The sequence below is a fragment of the Amborella trichopoda genome, chromosome 11, assembly GCF_054954075.1.
Source record: "Amborella trichopoda isolate Santa Cruz 75 chromosome 11, AtrichopodaSantaCruz75HAP2 v2.0, whole genome shotgun sequence".
Classification (NCBI taxonomy): Eukaryota; Viridiplantae; Streptophyta; class Magnoliopsida; order Amborellales; family Amborellaceae; genus Amborella; species Amborella trichopoda.
In genome coordinates, this window is record NC_142346.1 from 4,542,267 (window position 1) to 4,558,711 (window position 16,445).

The window sequence follows — 16,445 nt, forward strand, 5'->3', positions numbered from 1 at the left end:
GAGCCACATGGCGCCTTCACATTGTTGCTGCCAATTGTAGACAAAGACTTATTGGACGTGTGTGGTACTTCTCACATATCTATCATAAGGCCAGTATGGTGGCCGAAACAATAGCTAAAAAAGCCACAGCTTTGACTGATGCCACCATCTGGCTTACTAGACCATCTGATTATATTTCCCTTCTTTATTTCATGATGTTCAACATTTGTCCTATCATAAGGTTGTAAATTTATGAGTTATACTTTTTATTATTATTAATGAAAACGAGTAGGGACCTTCTCCCCCATTGATTTACCCAAAAAGAAGAAGATGACGAAAATTGTAACCATTTATTTTTACATTGCTCTTTTACATTATCTATTTAAGAGTGGGCCTTTGATATATGATGGAAATTTAAATGGTAATGCCACGAAGTCATGGTAGGTGAGCTTTTGTTACAAATGGATGTACTTAGCCTTTCAAAATGTAGCCGGATAGTGTAGATGATCTTTAGAGCAGCTATTTTGTGGGAGTTATGGAGGGAAAGAAACCATAGAACTTTTGATGGGAAGGTTCGTGGGGTGAGCATTTTAAATGGGGTGTGGAATTGGTTCTCGGTTTCGAAAGAAGGAAGAGATGTTTCTAAGGTAGACATTTGGATGAACCTAAAGAGTGTGACGACAAATAAGACTTGGAAGCGTAAGCCTAAGCGTAGGTTGCATCTTCCCTTGGAAGGTTGTATTAAGTTACATGTTGATGGTAGCTCTCTTGGAAATCTAGAAGTAGCCGGTTTTGGAGGTGTAGTGAGAGATTCAATGGGGGCTGTTCTTCTCTCTTTTGCAGGTTGTATTAAGTTACATGTTGATGGTAGCGCTCTTGGAAATCTAGGAGTAGGTGTAGTGAGAGATTCAACGGGGGCTGTTCTTCTCTCTTTTGCATGGCCTTGTGGTGTAGCGACATCAAATGCAACTGAGTTTTGTGGCCTCTTACTAAGATTGAGATGTCTCAGGGAAACATTTATGGTGTATATCATTACGGTGGAGGGGGATTCACAGTATGTAATCAATTGGAGCAACAAAGTTGCCAAACCACTGTGGAGGTTCTTTTCAATTTGGGCAGAGATTGTGGATTTATGTCAAGGTTTGAGCATCTCTTTCATGATGTTTTCGGGTGATGAATGATGTTGCAGATGGCTTGGCAAAGTTTGGGGTTACCTTGGATGCTACTCTTGTGGTAGACCATCTTACCCATGTATAGGTTGGTTGTAATCTTTGTCGAGTAATAAAATTTTGGAACATGGTCAAAAAAAATAACAATTTGGTCCACCATCTTAGATATGGATTTTGGGATATTTACAATTTAATGCATTTTTACTTAAAATTCATGATTTATACCTCAAATGATAGTGCATATATATGCTGAGAAGAGAATTAAAATAAATGGTCCAAAACTAAAAATTTAAATACTTTATTTTAATATTTAAAATCTTTTTTTTTTTTCAAACTCATGATCTTACTGCTCAAGATTATTAGTTCGTCTATATTAAAATCCAAATTCCATCTCTAATATGGATTTCCTCAAGAAAGCCTTATTTAAATAGCTGGTGGATCAAAACCTCTCCCTACCTTTTATGGAAAAATTGTTGATGAGCTCGTCCACTCATGCGGCCATCCTAGTTTTCAATGTCACAATATTTCGTAAGGCATTTAAAGTGGGGGAAAGTTTAAATGAGGTCCGGGTTTCCTTCCAAAATGTTTTCTTAAAGATGGACTTATATACTAAAACGCATTTTATGTCACTCTAGATGTATTTCTGCCATGATTTTATAGATCAAAAAATATTATAAATTTGGTAAGCTATGTATAATTAAAACTAAAATGATTGGTGATGACTATTTCAAAACTAATTTTAAAATAATATATTACAATGTTCAAAACCCGATATTTCACATTCATGATCGTGGTAGTCGAAATCAGTGATATATAAAATTTAAATTTAAATTCTATCTCTATGATAAAATTTTGAAGGAAACTATGCATCAATTGATGCTTATCCTCATACCAATATTTCCTATCTAGAAAAGTTTATATAAAGTTGCCGCCTTACTTGTAGAAGTAAAGTTTGTAGTAATCTGCATTGTCTATTTTATTTAGACAACATAGATTTGGTACTTTCTTAAAAGATATATCACTTTTTTTTATACTATCTTAGAAAACATGTTAAATCTACTCCATCCAATTAAAATAAATCGTAAAAAACAATGTAACGTTACATCTACAAATAAAATTCTTACATATAAATTGTACACTTTAAATATTAGTATTTTATAAAAGTAAAATTTCCAAAGCCAAGAAAAAGTTGAAAATATCCCTTCCGACAACCCCCACAATAAGTTAATGTATACATTAGCTCAAACAACTTCTTGAGTGGAAGAAAGAGAATGGGTTCTCACTTCTTCAACCATCTCTCCATTAGGTACGATTTTCTTGGCCCAAGCATTGGTTTTATAAACTTGCAATGTGTTTTTACAATATGACGTCATAAATCTACATTTGTTTTAATTGCGATATTTTTGTTTTAATTGGGATATATTTTGATTAGGTAAGCATGGGTTTTATAAACTTCCAATGTGTTTTTATAATATGATGTCATAAATCTACATTTGTTTTAATTGCGATATTTTTGTTTTAATTGGGATATAAAATCACCACACTGACCATCAGGTGACCCCATGTCTCATTCAATCATTATTAATGTGGTCTTTTATACATATTAATTTTTTTTGAACTTTTCAGTTTGGGACAATTCCCACGGTAACAACTTGAAAAAGTAATATAGCCTTTTTATTATGAAAGTTAATAAACAAAGTGGTGTTGTGGTGTAGTGGCTATCATGTTCCTCTTACATGCCAGAGGTTTGAATCAGGACATCATTCATTTTGTCAAAAAAAAAAAATAAAAATAAAACGTACCATCTTTTTATTTTTCTTGTCAAAAACAAATTATATCGTAAGCTTAAATTAGATATGTAAAGGTAATACAATATAGGCTTAAAGCATGTTAGCTTTTTTTTTCTCTCTCATATATGATTGCCGATTGTTAGATTTTTTTTTACTTAGGAATGGTCTAATTATATTTTTTATTTTTAGAATATGGTGGTATTTAACATAAATTTAGGAATATTAATTTAAAGATAGGGTTCATACAATAAGGCTATTTGAAATCTCTTTCTCTATTAACAATCTCTTCTACTAAATTTATTCTAGAAACCTAAAAAACTAGATTTTTGGAAAAAAAATTGCATTATAAATTATGCAATGTACTATTTTTTCTTATAGTTGTCCATAATATACTTTAAATTAGATGATATTATAAGATATTTTAGATTTGTTATTATTTGTATAGTAAAATAATTATAAAATATAAACCAATAATTTCAATTTAAGTATATAATATTATAGTTAGTTAGGTTGTACTAATTTTTTATTATAATTAGTTAGGTTGTAATAATTTAGATTTTTTTTAGTGGATTAGGGTTTTCCGCCAATTCGAGATTTTGGTGGCCATTTTTTCATCGATTTAATACATTCCTTATTGTAGTCCATGTATGATTATATACTTCATCCATGATAATTCTATGATTTTTCTTTTATGTGATGTAAATTTAATGGTTAATATAAGTTCATACAGGGAAAGAACATCTCAATATTCACATATTGATAAAAAAATGAAAGTCAATAATGTAGTACCCCATTTCTTATTAGATTCCTAAAAAACAATATTTATAATGATTTTTAATAATTTTTTTGGATTTTTTTATTGTCGAATCCGGCTGATTCGGTTGATTTATGATTCAAACCGCCAATTCACCGATCTGGATGGTTTTTTGGGGCGCCCGTTTCAAGGCACCGATCCGTTTTTTAAACCACTAGTTTTTTTTCAATCTAAGCCGTTTCGACACATACCGTGCATAATCGGCAACACTTGTACTGAGCCGGTCTGGCAAATTGGCTCTATATTTAACTTGTACTGGTCCAACACATTTTTGTGCCTGACTTGCACAAGCCAATCTGTCATGTCTTTGTTGCAGACTGATACATGTTGGACATTATGTTTTTGGAAATATAAAGGGGTATTTTGATAAAAAAAAATTTAAATTTTTTAATTGAGAGGTAGTTGTAAAGAAAAATAGTGTTATGGTTAATAGTTTAGTATTAAATGCCTTGGCGTGGAAGATGCCTAAAAAGTATAAATTGGAGAGGTATCTGTTGTTTTTTAAAAAAAAACCAAAAGGGAATTATGTACAGACCTTGACCTATATTTTCAAAAATTTACAGGGTTCGTTTTTTTTTATCAGGTTTTTACCATTGGTTGGATGTACACCGCTAGAGTTTCGTACCTTTTTTCCTTTTTAGCATTTAGGATCGTGGTAATATCTCATTTTTCAAATATATTACTGCCCCAAAACTTGAATGGTCTGATACCTTATCCATTAGAACACCCCCCAAGTACCAAAAAAAAATAGAAAAGAAGAGAGATTTGATGTTTCAAACATCAAATCAAGGGCAAGACTGAAAAAAAAAATATCACAAAAGGACCTTAGAGTAAAAATCATAAAGATATGGGCCAAAAGATAATACTGATAATTGATGCGTTCGTAAACAATATACAACAAACTATAATCATATAAATTCTTTAAGTGAAATAGCAAAAATTGAAGGTCGTCACTTGATGTGATGGTAAAAGACTCCGGTAGTCAGTCTTTAAGTGAAATAGCAAAAATTGAAGGTCGTCACTTGATGTGATGGTAAAAGACTCCGGTAGTTAGCACAAGAACGATGGTTCAAGTCATGAGAACGCCTATTTTGTGTATAAAAAGCTAAAGGTTACGACCATTTCTTGCTCACCTTTTTCCAGACCCTGTGTAGGTGACGACCATTTCTTGCTCACCTTTTTCAAGGCCCTGTGTAGGCAGGATTAGCATCGATAACGGTTTTTTTTTCTTTTTTTTTTTCTTTTTTTTTTTTTTGTTTTTTTTTGTTTTTTTGTTTTTTTTTTGTTTTTTTTGTTCTTATTTTTTTTCTTTTTTTTAGCAAAAATGATAGTTATCCGCCAAGGTTTTTTTTTTTTTTTTGGAAAATTACAAAAAACTCTCAGAGCTATACTTTCTATGCAACTTACCCCGAATTTAATTTTTTCTCATTTTTTCCCAAAACAAACTTTCTATGCAAATACCCTCCGAAGGGAAAAAGTTCATTCCTTTTTAAGACAGAAATGCCCTTCCATAAGAGAAATTTTTTTTTTCTTTTTTTTTTCTTTTTCTTTTCTTTTTTTTCTTTTTTCTTTTCTTTTTTTTATTTTTTTTTCTTTTCTTTTCTTTTCTTTTCTTTTTTTTTCTTTTCTTTTTTTTTTTTAGCAAAAATGATGGTTATCGACTAAGTTTTTTTTTTTTTGAAAAATTACAAAAAACTCTCAAGACTATATTTCTATGCAACTTACCCCCAACTTAGCTTTTTTTCTCATTTTTTCCCCAAAACAAACTTTCTATGCAAATACCCCCCCAAGGAAAAAAGTTCCTTCTTTTTTAAGATAGAAATGCCCTTCCTGTAGACAAAAATCAATTTGGCCAAATTTGACGTTGAGTTTTAGACCCAGTAGTACATTATCAGAGCGCACCATCGTTTTTTTCTTCTTTTTTTTTATATAAAAAATGATGGTTATTGGCCAAGGGTTTTTTTCTTTTTTGTTTTGGAAAAATTACGAAAAACTCTCAAGACTGTACTTTCTATGCAACTTACCCCCAACTTAGCATTTTCTCTCATTTTTTCCCCAAAACAAACTTTCTACGCAGATACCCCCCAAAAGAAAAAGTTCATTCTTTTTTAAGATAGAAATGCCCTTCATGTAGACAAAAATCAATTTGGCCAAATTTGACGTTGAGTTTCAGACCCCAGTAATACATTGTCGGAGCGCACCATCGCATTGCCGGACCGAAGCTGAGTATTGCCCAAACCGCCCTTTGCAATTGCCAGAGCCTAGTGACTCAGAAGTTTTACTGCCGAAGCCTAGTGACTCAGAAGTTCTACTGCCAGAGTGTTGTGACTCCAGAACATTTACTGCCAGACCGCAGTGTCGGAGCCCTGTGACTCCAGAGTGTTCCATTACTGAACTGCATTTACACTGCGTTGCGAGTGATGTGATTCTAGATTGTTCCACTGCTGGACCGCACTTATACAGTGTCGAAGCCCTGTGACTCTAGAGTGTTCCACTGCTGGACCGCACTTACACAGTGCTGGAGTGCTCGATCCACTTTCTGACCTCACTTACACAGTATCGGAGCTTTATTTTGGTAGGATAGAGGAGAAAGAGGCGCGGGTAAGGTAGAAGTAAAGGACAATAGTTTAGGTATTTATTTATTTATTAATTTGGGGTATTTGAATAGAAAATGTAATTTGGGGAAAATAAGTTAAAAAAAAAGTTAGGTCGGTGGTCTTGGAGTTTGTTTTTTTTATTATTTTATTTTTAAAGCGAAAATGATAATCATCGCCTAAGGTATGATTATTATGTGTTTGTCGTATATGTTGTTAAGTCCTCTCCGTTTTGAATCGGAATATACTCTTTTTGTCTTGGGAAAGGGAAGCTTTTGGAATTTGGTGCTCGTGTGTCATATGTTGTGGAAAGGGAAAAGGTAATTTGACTAAAGAATTAGTATGACCATTGCAAAAAAAAATAAAAAAGTACGGGAAATTTGTTAAAATATCTATGAGAGAAGCATTATTTATCATTTTGAACATTTGAAACTATTCTAACTCATGATCCTATGTCATGGTCAATATTGGTAAATTGTTAAATTGTTCATATCTCATAAGTATTTTGATAAATTTCTCATAAAACAAAAAATGGATGTTGAGTTCTTCAACACTTACATGTTCTCTTTTAAAAATGAGACAATCTTTGTTCAATCTTCGAATATCATCTTCTCGTGTCATATAGACAGTGCAATTTGAAACCTTAGTTTTGGATATTAAGCAGTTGAGATTGCATATTCAAAATTTGGGGTTCTAAAAATAAATTGGGTTTTATCTAGACTAAATTGCTAATGTACTCCCCCATCAACATGAAATCTTTTTCTCTACTTCTTTTCTTTTTTTTTTCTTCCTCCTCCTTTGGGAATAGTTGATGTGACATAAGAACTCACAACCTCAATGTTAGAACTTAGAACAGCGGCATGCCAATGAGGTTTCAAAATAGTTTGACATGATTATTTCTTTCTCCTTTTGAAATAGCTCTGAATGCAATATGCATGTGTGAGAGACAGTAAAACATTTCTTTATTCCCACACATGGTTAGCGAGCCTCAAGAAATTGCAGTCATGCACATGCATGTGTGGGGGAGAACATTATATATTTTTTTATTCTTTGTAAAAAAAATATCTTGGCTCTTTGTGGGGAGGGATTTTTTGATTTAATTTTTAAGGGTATGTAATCTCAAACATGGAGATTTTGAATATGAAAAAGTAAATATTTGTTAAAAATTAAAATACTAATCATATTAAGAAAATATTTGAACTATCAGTTTCAAATATTTTTAGATGGACCATCTATTTGCATCCATTTTTAAAATGGATGCTTTATACCTCTGGACCGCATATATCGAAATACGGTCCAGCCCACATGAAATAAATTTCTTCTTTTTTTTATTTCCACAAATTCATAGTAGAGCATTCCAAGAGGATGCAGTGTCTTTGCAAGGTGGATAAAAAATTGGTATATTTGACCGTCATCTTACACACTGAACTCAGGCTTTTTGAGGGCATCCACACCCATGCAGGGCTCTAAAATGGTCATTACCTAAAACGTCAACGACACAACAACAAACATGTTAAGTGGTGGCATCTAGGTGGGCCCGTGGGAGCTTAAGAGCACGATTAGAAGCTCAGAACTTGATTAAATGCATCAAGCATGTTTAAGATGGAATCTTTTGTACCACATAAGACTTAAAATCGCTTGGGTCATCCAAAATTGGGGTTTGGGATACTTTGAACTGCCTTACTCCCCCGGTCTTGAAACTTTTTATTTGTTGTCTAAATTTCTTTTTTTTGTTTTTTGTTTTTGAAAGGTTAGTTGACATGAGAATTGCTTGAATCAGTTCGATACACTTGAAAAAGGGGCTGGGGTTATGATGGTAGCACCCCACACTTTAGTCACCACATTGTAGTTTCCATTCCTACCACTATCACAACCCCATTAATACTTTCTACAATTTAACTCCTAACCTATTTGAAAAAACGGAGTACGTCCTGTCTTTTTTCTGAATTATTGAAAAAAAAAAAAAAAAAAAAAAAAAAAAAAAAAAAAAGATGATGAAAAAAAAAGGGAGGTTCATAATCGCTTTCTGGCCAATCAAGGACCGATTCCTAATGCCATGTATATTATTCATAAGCGTGAATAGGAGGATCCTCTCTGTCAATTAACTCATAAAGGGCAACGCGTGTTTCTTAATGGCATGAGTATCACACCATATCCATGCATTGATGCTCCTAAATCTGTTTTTTGAACGTTGATAACCCCCAAATCTAAATGGTGCACTATTTTTCGTTCGATAAATTGACGTCAACCTATACAATAAATGCATGAAAATAAGTGCGACAAACATAAATGCACTTGGTTAATGCCCTTTGACCTTTATTGATACAAAAAATCCAATGGTACGGTTCCATCTTGGTTCTATTCTTCAATGCAATGGTTTAAAAACCGGATCGGTGGCCCGGATCGGGCTTTTCAAAAATCGATCCGGATCGGCGAATCAGCGATCCGGTTCGGCGAATCAGCGATCCGGATCGGAATCGGTCAAAATAAAGCTTCAAAAAAATCCGAAAAAATTATTAAAATTCATTATAAATATTGGTTTTTAGGAATTCAATAAAAAATGAGGGTACTCCATTAAGAATTTTCATGTTTTTGAATGAATATGCGAATATTGATATGTTCTTTCCCTGCATGAACCGCCATTCAGCATTTAATTTACAGTATTTCGTGCTCATCCCTATATTGTTGCTGTTGGGACTCGATATGTGAATAATATGGCTGGGATAGGGTGGCCTCAGAATCATCATCTCTCTCGTTTTCTCTTTGAATAATATGGATTAAAAAAAAAAAAAAACAAATTTTCAAAAAAATCGATCATGGATTAAAAAAAAATCACAAATTTTCAAAAAATTCTATCATGGATTACAAAAAAAAATTCGATCATGGATTAAACAAAAAAAATCACAAATTTTCAAAAAATTCAATCATGGATTACATAAAATTCGATCATGGATTACATAAAATTCGATCATGGATTACAAAAAAAAACAAACAAAAAAAACAAAAAATTCAATCGTGGATTACAAAAAAAGAAAAAAATAGTTCGATCATGGATTACAAAAAATTCAATCATGGATTACAAAAAACTCTATCATGGGTTATAAAAAAAGCAAAAAACAAAAAATTCAATCATGGATTAAAAAAAAACAAACAAACATTTCGATCATGGATTACAAAAAAAAAACAAACATTTCGATCATATATTACAAAACATTCGATCATGGATTACAAAAAATTCTATCATGGGTTACAAAAAAAAAAAAAAAACCAAAAAAATCGATCATGGATTACAAGAAAAGAAAACAAACATTTCGATCATGGATTACAAAAAATTCTATTATGGGTTACAAAAAACCAAAAAATTCGATCATGGATTACAAAAAAATCTATCATGGATTACCAAAAAAAAAAAAAAAAATAAAAATAAATTCCGTACGGAATCGCCGATTCACTGTTCGGACTCGCCGATTCCGTACAGTGAATCGGCGATTCACTGTACAGAATCGTCCGGTTCTCTCTAGAACCGGACGATTTCCGATTTTTGGGCGATCCGGTTACTTTTTCACTATTTCCGAGTCGAACAGGGCGAGTCCGGTTCGACTCGGCGTTTTTTAAAACGCTGCTTCAATGGATAGGCCTTAAGTTACGATTTACACTATGTTCATGTAGGAGCATACCATTCATTTGCTCCCTCAGGTAAAAGAAGCATTTAGAATAGGGCTGGCAACAGGCCGGGCGTGGGCCGGACCAACCTTGCCCCTAGCTTGGCATTGTTCCCTTCAGCCCCAGGCCAGGCCCAACTTGGCCCAGGCCATAAAGACCCTGGCCCAGGCCCTATAAAAGCTGGGTTAGGATAAATAAATTTGCAAAACAAAACAAAAAGAAAAATAAATAAGGGTTGAAGCGGGGCTGGTCCTGCCTTGGCCTGGTCTGGTCCTCGGGATACGTTTTATCACCCATGCTTTAATATTGATACATTTTATCACCCATGCCTTAATATTATTGGGTGCCACTAGGCTACCTTGTCCATTGCCACCCATAACTTTGAATAGTTTTTTTTAGGGAAGATTATAAATATCCCCCCGAAATAAACTTTGTACGCATTCTATCTCCTAATATATTTAGTGTCATACCCATAACTCAATTAATGTTTTTTCTCGCTGTTATCCCCAATCGAAAAATAAATATTTTAAAGACTAAACTTTCATTCCCCTCCCTTACTGAATTCATTAAATCTCTCTCTCTCTCTCACTCTTTCGCATTGAAAAAATGTGATCTGGTGCAAAAGTGTGTCGGACCGGCTTCTTGCTTCTGGAAATCCAAAAGCCTCATGACTGGTTGGGCATACTTTTGTATCGTATCGAAGTAGAAAAAAAATTGGTCCGAGACAAAAGTGTGTTGGACCGGCTTCTGGTTTATAGAATTCCAGAAGCCTCGTGCCCGATCTAGCACACTTTTATGCCAGATTGAATTTTTTGTTTCAATCTGGCACAAAAGTGTGCTGGACCAATCATGAGGCTTCGGAAATTCCAGAAGCTGGTCCGACACAGTTTTGTGCCGAATCGTTTTTTTTTTTTACTTTGGTCTAGCATACACCAATCACAAGCCTTCTGGATTTTCAGAAGCCAGTCCCCCACACTTTTGTGCCGGACCATATTTTTTCAACAAGGGAGAGAGAGGTTGATTGATATTGGGTGGAGCGAGAGGCTAATATTGGGTGAACAGAAAGAGAGAGGGCGGGCAGAAAGAGAGGGCAGGTGGAGAGAGAAAAAAAGATTTAATGGGTATGGTAAGGGAGGAGAATGATAGTTTAGTCTTTAAAACATTTATTTGTTGACTGGAGGATAAAAACAAAAAAAAACATTAACTTGGTTATTGGTATGATCCCTAAAAGCATTGGGATAGAATGTCTACCAAATTCATTTTGAAGGGTAATTATAATTTTTTTTTGTTAATTAAAATTTGGGATCCACCTAATAATGACTAGATGATTAATAAAATAAAAAAAAGAGAAAATTATAGATACCCAAAATCAACTTCTTAGACATCTCAATTCTCAATTTTTTTGTCTCACACCTAAAACCCCAACATTATTTTTTATTGTATTTAACCCAATCAAATAGTCGAGAACTTTTAAGACAAAAAAAACTAATTTTCCCTCTCTCTTCACATTTTCAATATATTATAAAATATTTTATAAAATATATCTCTCTCTCTCTCCCGATTTTATAAAATCTCTCTCCCTCCCGAACTTTCTTTCTCTGCCCTAAACTCATCACTGTGGCCAAAGTCCCAAATCAATTCGTGAGGCCATTCAACCCTCTACTCTCCCCACCAAAACCACCCCACAACAATAAAATAAAGAAAGAGCACTCAGCTATTCGAAGAAGCTGAGCCACCAGCTCGTCTTTCCCCCCAATAAAAAAAGAAGAAGACAAAAGCTCCATGACCATGGAGACCTCGCCACTGTGCAACAAGAGCTTCTCCTACAGCTGGTTAATCCACCTCACAGCAGAACCCGCCTTTCCGAAGATGGACAGTTCTTTGAAATAGACCTTCAACTCCAACAAACCACCACTTCTAATTCGACCTTTTCCGATTTCCAGTTCCCATGCGTGCAGGCTTGGAACCTCGCTCCTCATTTACAATGCCTACGTCCTGCCTCTCCATCACTTACAACTCCCAAAATTCGACACTCTCAACCTCCCAATGCCTCTGCTAATTTAACAAAATTAGAACCAAAAAAATTGATACTCTTAACCTCCCTATGCCTCTGCAAATTGGGAAATAAAAAAATGGAGAGAAAAATGGTAAAGAGGGTAAAGAGAAAAAGTGAGGGAGAGAAACGGGTAGAGAGAGAGAGGGGACGGGTGGTGAGAGGTAGAGAGAATAAGGAGGGCAAATATAGAGAGAAGGAGAGTGCAAGCGTCGCGTGATAAAAAAAAAAGAGAAAAAAAGTGAAGAGTAGAAAAAAAAATGCAATTTTGTCATAAAATTCATTATTTTGAACGGACAAATAAAATTAGTGTTGGGGTTTAGGATATAATACAAAAAATCGAGGAGTTAGGATGTGTAGAAAGTTGATTTTGGGGGTATCTATAATTTTTTTAAAAAAACAATTGGATATTCAATATTTAAATATGAAAAACGTTTATATAGAGCCGAGGCTTTGAACAACCAAATCGGAGCCTATAACAAAAAATTTCATTAGAAGAGGTTGTTTTGATGTCCAAATATCATTAAATTGATCATCTCGACATCAAGATGTATGGACATGAGAAAAAACAAATTTCAAGTTTTTGAAATAATATATCGCGTAAAGTATTTTTGGATCATTAATTTTTAAGATTTTCAAGTTTTCATAGATCTGCCGATCTACACTATTTTTGAAGCTTTAAACTTTATAAATAAAAATGGAATTATATTTTAAGGCTATCACGAAGATTTCCAATATTGAAACCACATTTCTTGACACTATTTGAATGTAGGCTCTAATTTGATTGTTTAGAGCTTAGGCCTATGTCAACCGCACCCTTTAAATATTGGGAAAAGTTTATATAGAGCCGAGGCTCTAAACAATCAAATAAGAGCCTATCTCAAAAATTTCATTAGAAGAGGTTGTTTTGATGCTCAAATATCCTCAAATTGATCATCTCGGCATCAAGATGCATGGATACGAGAAAAAAATGGATTTCAAGTTTTGGAAGTAGTGTATTTTATAACACAATTTTGGACGGTCGATTTTCAAGTTTTCATAGACATGTCGATTTATATTATTTTAAAGCTTTAAACTTACTGTATAAATAAAAATAAAAATATATTTTAAGGCTATCGCAAAGACTTCCAAATTTGAAATCACATTTCTGGACACTATTTGAATTAAATTGTTTAGAGCCTAGGCTCTATACAAACGGCACCCTTAAATATTTGGATCTAATAGTTCGAACCGTCACTATTCAATATTGGGAAAGCTTTCTATGTTCCTCCTAAATCATAGAAGTTCTATACTCCGCTTACCATCTAACTGTCCGTTTTTTATCAAAAGAGCCACTCATCGTTTGATCTTAGATCCGATGTCTCAAAGTATTTTATTTTTAATTTTTCTAATATAATTTTTATTAATATGAAAAAGTGACTCTCGACCAAGTTGATGGGTCAAATTAAATTTTGATGAGAACACACTTGGCACTCTAGGATAACATTTGGGAGAATGTTGGTGTATGAAGCCATATTTCCCATAGGAAGTCTTGGTTTAAAGAACTTAGTACATTTGGTATGTATACCTAACTTTCCCAACTCTATGGGTTTCCTATTATCATTGGGTTTGAATCCTTATGGACTAGGATAGTACGTGAGCCCATAGAAGATAAACTTTCTCACTCCAAAAAATAAAGGGAAGAGATAGGTGGGCCTTACGTATGGTCTTTGGGTTTTATTCTCTTTATAGAGTCATAGTTTGTAGAGAGAAAATAGAAGAGGTGAATATAAAGAGAATGATCCGCTCTTTAGTCATTTGGGTGACTGTTATAGAGAGAAAAAAAAAAAAAATTTTAGGGCTTCAGAGAGAGAGTTTGTAATCTCATGTATTATTCATGCATAGATGGTATTTTTTGATTAGTACAATAGAATTTTACTACCGTAGGCAACTTGTCGAACCATATAAATCTTTGCATCTCATCTCTTTAATTTTCTGCACTATTGTTTTTTTTTTTTTTTTCATAAACTTTGGATTTTGTCTTCTATAATTGGAATCAAAGCCTTAGGGTTTAAGATCCTTCATGGGCATGAGGTTTATAGTAGATTGTAAATCTTTGAAGATGGTTGGAGGGAGTTCAACTAGAGGTGAAATTCTAAAATTTGATGGGTCGGATTTTTCAACTTGAAAATTATAGATGAATGTCATGTTGATGAAAGATGGTTGTATAATGGCTTTAAAACACAGAGAAAATAAAATTGCAAAGATGGATGATGAAGAATTTGATAAGAATAATGAATTGGCCAGGGTAGATATTTTCTTGACGCTTGATGAGTCTGTTTTATTCAATGTATCCTCAGAAACTACTACAAAAGATATATGGGACAGGCTGAAAAATACTTATGAATATAAATCTCTTTTTAATAAATTTTTTCTTCATGGTAAAATGTATGATCTCAAAATGAGTGATGACTCATCTTTCCAAGGACACTTAAATGAGTTTAACTCGTTGATTAACAAGTTGAGTCACTAGATGTAAAAATTGAAGAAAAAGATTAAGAAGCTATATTACGTTGTTCTATGTTGAAATCATGGATGGACTGATCATGAATCTCAATAGTGCAAATCTCTTGAATTTAGTTTTGTAGTTTCAGCACTTGTGATAGATGAGTTTAGGCGAAAGTATGGTCATGATACCTCTAGAAATGTGTTTGTAGTATAGGGAAGATCTATTGAGAGAACTTCTTGAAGAGATCAGTCAATATATGAATTTAGATGGCGCAAGAAAGTGAAGTATTGGAGTTATGGAAAATTAGGCCATATGAAGAAAGTGAAGTATTGGAGTTTGGGCGATTAAAAGTCTCATAGCTAATTGCTGGGGGGTTCTTGCACAATTTTTGATGCAAAACTACTGCAGGTTGAGCTCTTCAATTTTATGGCATCAAAATAAAGAAATTCTACGATTCTACGAGAATCCGGTAAGAAAATGTGTACGGAAAAGTGCATAAAGCTGATTTTTGAAAACCCATTAAAGTAATAATCGCAAGCTCTTTCAAATATTGGAGTTTTCCTCTCAAATTTAGAGATGAGATGCCCAACCATTTGGTTGTGATACATTATCCCTTTGGTGGCCTGGAATGAAGAAATAAGTGCCGTATAACATGGGCATGGATGGAAGTGAGGTTTTTAGGGGTATGCGGTAGAATTTCCAATAGTGGGCCTAACAAAATTACCCTTTTGAATTATTACCGGAATTAAATTTAGTAATCCATCCACCTATTTCCTGGTTGTATGCCCATTTACTTTTAGGGGTGGCAGTGGGTCGGGTCTAACTAGACCTAGACCGCGACCTGGACTTGGACCCGAATAGTATTTGCATCCAAATTTTGGACTCCTACTTTGACCTGTCGGGTCCCCGGGTCTGGTTAGATCCACTAACGCCCTAACTATGAGCTTATTGTTATTATTTTTGCCCTTTTTTTTACCATCATACTCTATACTATGAGCTTTTGTTTTTTTCACCAATAATACTGTAAATGTTGCCAATATTGTGGTAATATGAATACCAAGTGTATACTTAAAAATACATGATTGTGATCATATTCCCTATGACTACAAGTACATGTCGAATCCGAAACCTGGACCCGGATCTAAATAATATTCGGGTCTAAAATTTGAAGCCATAGCTGAACCCGAGGTTGGGTTTGCTCGCCACGTCTTGGGTCTGGTTGGGTCCATTGCCGCCCCTATTTATTTTCAAAGGTGGAAGTCATTTGTTAGGTCTAGTGTTCTAGAGAGAGACCTCCCAGACAAAAAAACCCCTAATCCTACATTCTAACCTTGGTGAATTCCCAACCCTATATCCCAAGTCTAGTGTGCAAAAATTAGCACACTACCCTAGACAATGAGGACCAATCCACCTTCTAAAAGTACCTTGAGAGGGAAGGGTACCAACGTAGACCTCCCACGCAAGGCTTAAAAATTTAGGGGTCAGTGCAAATTCACCAACACAAAACATCGCCAATTTTGATTGTATTAATATACTTAATAAGACATGTACACAGGGTTAAGTTCAGGATGGATGATTCGGACTAGGACCCAACTGACCCAGGAAGATATGAGTTGAACCCGAACCCATCCTGTTGGATCCAGATCCAGACTTGGCCCACCCAACCCAATAAGCAGCCCTACCGGGTACACTTCTGTCTCTGCTCATCCGTTACCCTCTTCTCTTCTGTCCACATTCTTATCTTTTTTTTTTTTAATCTTTCCTTTCCTTCCTTTTGAGGTCTTCTCAGCTTCCTTTGTGCTCTTTTATCTTAATAAAATTTGGTTAACTGTTTGGAAAAGAGAGAGATGAATACGACAATCATAAGTACGGTGAGAAGTTGACAAAGAGGGCAT